Source organism: Tetranychus urticae, unplaced genomic scaffold, assembly GCF_039701765.1.
Source record: "Tetranychus urticae isolate SD_2017Ah unplaced genomic scaffold, NJAU_TeUrti_SD_1.0 Scaffold_5, whole genome shotgun sequence".
NCBI lineage: Eukaryota > Metazoa > Arthropoda > Arachnida > Trombidiformes > Tetranychidae > Tetranychus > Tetranychus urticae.
Window position 1 is genome coordinate 150,501 of NW_028315837.1, and position 5,000 is coordinate 155,500.

General features: G+C 42.2%; 3 non-coding genes across 3 annotated transcripts in view; all 3 read right to left on the minus strand.

Annotated features, from left to right (window-relative positions):
• LOC149092773 (large subunit ribosomal RNA) overlaps positions 1 to 1,109 on the minus strand; it is a 4,168-nt gene extending 3,059 nt beyond the window's left edge. Inside the window, exon 1 of the ribosomal RNA XR_016200599.1 lies at positions 1 to 1,109. This exon is cut by the window's left edge and continues 3,059 nt beyond it. This is a non-coding gene — a ribosomal RNA (large subunit ribosomal RNA).
• Positions 1,110 to 1,585: 476 nt separating this feature from the next.
• LOC149092774 (5.8S ribosomal RNA) lies at positions 1,586 to 1,740 on the minus strand. The gene has a single exon (XR_016200591.1). It is a non-coding gene; the product is annotated as a 5.8S ribosomal RNA (ribosomal RNA).
• A 487-nt stretch (positions 1,741 to 2,227) lies between these two features.
• On the minus strand, positions 2,228 to 4,397 carry LOC149092775 (small subunit ribosomal RNA). The gene has a single exon (XR_016200516.1). It is a non-coding gene; the product is annotated as a small subunit ribosomal RNA (ribosomal RNA).
• Between the last annotated feature and the right edge of the window lie 603 nt (positions 4,398 to 5,000).

Sequence of the window (5,000 nt, forward strand, 5' to 3'; positions counted from 1 at the left end):
TTTCTTTCAATTCGCCTTTCAAGCCTAAACAAGACTGATCAGCTTGCATACATGTTAGACTCCTTGGTCCGTGTTTCAAGACGGGTCGGATAGAGTACCGATCTACTGACCACAGAATCACTAGGTTAACGTAAGCTTGCCACTTTTACCAACAAACCACCAAAAGCCAGCCAATCCATGAGTTGTTTCAACACCAGGTGAAGAAACAGACATCATCAATGAAAGACTAGTCGGATTCGTCAGAGCAGATGACAAGCATTGTTGACCCTGCATAAGCAGAGATTCATCTCCAATGTGACTGTGGTAACAGTTGCCAACACTAGCTCACAGGCTAAGTCTAACAACGCAAGGAATATTAGTAGCTGTGAAAACTAAATGCTGATTAGGTGTGTGTTTAGTACACCTTGCTGTTATCACTTGAACAAGAGTTTTGCACTCTCCTTCACATTGGTCGTGGTTTGAGCACGAGAGTTGAGAAAATGCACTCCTCATGCACATATTGCACTCCTCCTATCAATACCAAGATCCAAGGGCAGGCTAAAAGTTACCCCTTAACCTACTGATCTTGGAACGCTGTAAAGCATTCTTAGCACTGAATAGAAAAAGGCAACAATACACAAGAGGAGCTGAGTTCTCCTCTCAGCTACACTTCGTGGTTCTATCCGTTTCTCTACAAGCGGTTTCACGTCCTTTTGAACTCTCTCTTCAAAGTACTTTGCAACTTTCCCTCACGGTACTTGTTTGCTATCGATATTACCATCGTATTTAGTCTTAGGAGGAGTTTACCTCCTAATTTGGATTGCACTCTCAAGCAATCTGACTCTATCCGCGACTAAAGCCAGTAATCGATATTCCATTAACCAAGATCTGCCACCGGCCTAGAACCGTCTCTGGGAAGAGGGCCCTTGTCAGAGGGACTTGCAGATTTAGTTGAAATAATCGTGACTCTAGCCATTACGCAGCACCGCTTTCCACCTTTCAATGGAAAACCTTTGCGCCGGACTCATCCCTTTTCACTCGCCGTTACTCAGGGAATCTCATTTGATTTCTTTTCCTCCGCTGAATTATATGCTTAAATTCGGCGGGTAACCTCACCTGATCTGAGATCAAAAATATTGATTAAGTTGATTAATGTTTATTTGTGTTGTTTGCAAGCAAGCAACGTAAATCTACTTTAATGTTTGCACAAATTTTGCCTTTGCATTACTTCTTAGGTCTGCTTTAACAGAATGAAATAGCTACTATTTGTACGATTTATACAAGTGCAAGAAGATTCATCAGTTAACAGGTTAGTTGATCACCATAGTTATCTGCAATACGACTTTAGCGTCGTCAGATAGGCGACTAACCTTAGAATCTCATGCTAGTATCTATTCATATATACTGCTTGCAGAGATGAAATATGCATTGTACACAAAATTTATCATGTGAAACAAGTAGATTTGAGATTCTCCTTACTAAATTGCAACGAATTGCAATTAAGAAAAGGAATAAAACAGCAAGATTCATGCATATAAATATACAATCCTCTCAAAACAATGCATATATGGTAGTATGCAAGTGTTTTGTTGATTATTTTACATCTCAACTCTCAGACAGATGTGACCTCGGAAAAGACCCGAAAGCCGCAATGTGCGTTGGAAGCTCAAGTGCTCGGCGTGTCCTGCAATTCGCACCGATTATCGTAGCTAGCTACGTTCTTCATCGATTGGTAATTCGAGTGATCCACCGCTTGAAGATGTATCTTTGCCACCGTGGGACTTTTAATAAGTATCCTAAATCTGCATTGAGAGGGTTTGAAAACAATTGTATGCAGTTTATAAAAACCATAGTTGTCTTTACTTAGTTAGGCGAAGAAGTGTAAAACTTCCTTCTTTAAACCTTGCCGTCAGCATAAGCTGAAGACTTGATCAGGTACCAAGTATGTAGCAAGACAGGCTTTTCATTATAAACTACAATTGTTTTGCAAAAGAAATTATGGCTATCGTTAGATAACCCTCACTCTTTGTTGCATTGGATAATGAAAGATGGATGTATGAATGAACGAATGTAATGCAAATTAGAATCATGTTGCAATGGCTAAATGTTTGCAATAAACATTCACAATTGCGACTCTAATGCAAATACAATTCAATTGCATTCACCATATTAGCATCTACAATATCACTATGCAGAGTGTTTGATTGTTTGAAGGTTGTATTTCTCTTATAATAAGAGGGTAATACGTTAATGATCCTTCCGCAGGTTCACCTACGGAAACCTTGTTACGACTTTTACTTCCTCTAAATGATCAAGTTTGAACATCTTTCCAGCACAATCCGACCACTAGTTTCCCAATGGTCTGGATTGACCAGTCCGAAGTCCTCACTAAATCATTCAATCGGTAGTAGCGACGGGCGGTGTGTACAAAGGGCAGGGACGTAATCAACGCAAGCTAATGACTCACGCTTACTGGGAATTCCTCGTTCATGGGCAATAATTACAATGCCCAATCCCCATCACGAAATGGGTTCAAGCGGTTACCCACTCCTTTCGGAGCAGGAAACAGTATGCACGATGACCACTTCAGTGTAGCACGCGTGCGGCCCCGGACATCTAAGGGCATCACAGACCTGTTATTGCTCTGTTTCGTGCGGCTGCGAGCGCCGCTTGTCCCTCTAAGAAGTCCTTACAGTGCTACAGCATCCTTACCCTAGCCAATTCTGTAGGCTAATAGCAGCAGAGCCCTCAACAGCCGAAACCATCAAGAGATACTACCACCCACAGGTTGACTAAGGGGGAGTACTGCAGTGTAAACTGCAAGTCTATTTAGTAGGCTAGAGTCTCGTTCGTTATCGGAATTAACCAGACAAATCACTCCACCAACTAAGAACGGCCATGCACCACCACCCACTGAATCAAGAAAGAGCTCTCAATCTGTCAATCCTCTCAGTGTCCGGGCCGGGTGAGTTTTCCCGTGTTGAGTCAAATTAAGCCGCAAGCTCCACTCCTGGTGGTGCCCTTCCGTCAATTCCTTTAAGTTTCAGCTTTGCAACCATACTTCCCCCGGAACCCAAAAACTTTGGTTTCCCGGAAGCTTCCATTCGAGTCATGAAATTAGTTACTCAGAATGATCGCTGGTTGGCATCGTTTATGGTTAGAACTAGGGCGGTATCTGATCGCCTTCGAACCTCTAACTTTCGTTCTTGATTAATGAAAACATTCTTGGCAAATGCTTTCGCTGTAGTTTGTCTTGCGACGGTCCAAGAATTTCACCTCTAGCGCCGCAATACAAATGCCCCCGTCTGTCCCTCTTAATCATTACCTTGGATTCTTAAGACCAACAAAATAGAACCAAGGTCCTATTCCATTATTCCATGCAAGATCATTCAAGTTAAGGTAGTGGTACGCATCATATAGATGGTTGACCATACCGTTTTTAGGCACCTCTTTCGAGGTTTTGGACGCCTGCTTTGAGCACTCTGATTTTTTCAAGGTAAAAGTCTCGATCGCTTGAATCAACACTCGGTAAAGAGCATTGATAGCAAATATCGAGCAATTTTCTGTCTAAACACTATGAATGTAACCACCAGGAAAGAGGAATGAAGGTTCAAGCAAGCATCCGTAGACACAAGCAAGAAACCTAACATCACCATCTAACCCTTTAATCAGTGGACCCCATAGGTTCGACTGAAATCCAACTACGAGCTTTTTAACCGCAGCAACTTTAATATACGCTATTGGAGCTGGAATTACCGCGGCTGCTGGCACCAGACTTGCCCTCCAATAGATCCTCGTTAAAGGATTTAAATTGTACTCATTCCAATTACGGGGCCTCAATAGAGTCCCGTATTGTTATTTTTCGTCACTACATCCCCGTACTGGGATTGTGTAATTTGCGCGCCTGCTGCCTTCCTTAGATGTGGTAGCCGTTTCTCAGGCTCCCTCTCCGGAATCGAACCCTAATTCCCCGTTACCCGTTACAACCATGGTAGGCGCATAACCTACCATCGACAGTTGATAAGGCAGTTGCTTGAGGGATACATCGTCGGCTCAGAGGCCATACGATTTGCTCAGTTATTCAGAGTCATCACAAGAAATGCAACCGAAGTTGCTAAGATCCCCACTGCTAGTCCTTAGACAGCGACCGAAATCACTGAACAGGGTTCTAGGTGAATAAGAATCATTGGTCTTGTACTAATAAATGCGATCCTTCCGTCAGCAAGCTGAGGTTGGAACACTTGTTCATGTATTAGCTCTAGAATTACCACAGTTATCCATGTAAAAAAGAATATCCGAGGAACCGTAACTGATTTAATGAGCCATTCGCGGTTTCACTTTATAAACAGTATGTACTTAGACATGCATGGCTTAATCTTTGAGACAAGCATATGACTACTGGCAGGATCAACCAGGTAACTTGATGTTTTAGCAAAGTAAAATGCTAAACAAGTTGTTTTTGCAGCTATAAATACGATATCCTCAGCTAACAACCAGCAAGTGGATGCTAACTTTAACGAGGTATCGAGATTTATGTCGTGCATTAAGATAATTCTGCAGAAAGCTCTTTAGAATCCATCTTCTTCCACTAAAATGTGCAAGCACATCTAGCAGGAGTAACCATTGCTGGGTACGTTTGCAAGTCAACTAAACAGCATAGTATTATAACCGCTTGATACCAATTTCTTGGATCAATCTGCGGTCTGCTTTGCACAAGCAGAGCTCAATACTAATACTGCTCACTCTGTTGAGTGACTAGTTTGAACATATATGCAAGATATGAAGTCTGATAGCATTAAAGCCCAACTCTCATAGATATTGTCAGTCGTACCAAGGAAGACCTTAGGTCTTGCAGGTACTCTACCTTTGTATAATAGTGTGTGGTGATAAGATGATTGACGATCCAAACCCATTCAGGCCCGTCTCTTCAACCACCAAACATCAACAGAATAACAGGAATAGATGCGTGAACAGCTACAGTCTGGACCATACCACTGCTTGATGCATTGACTTATCCATAA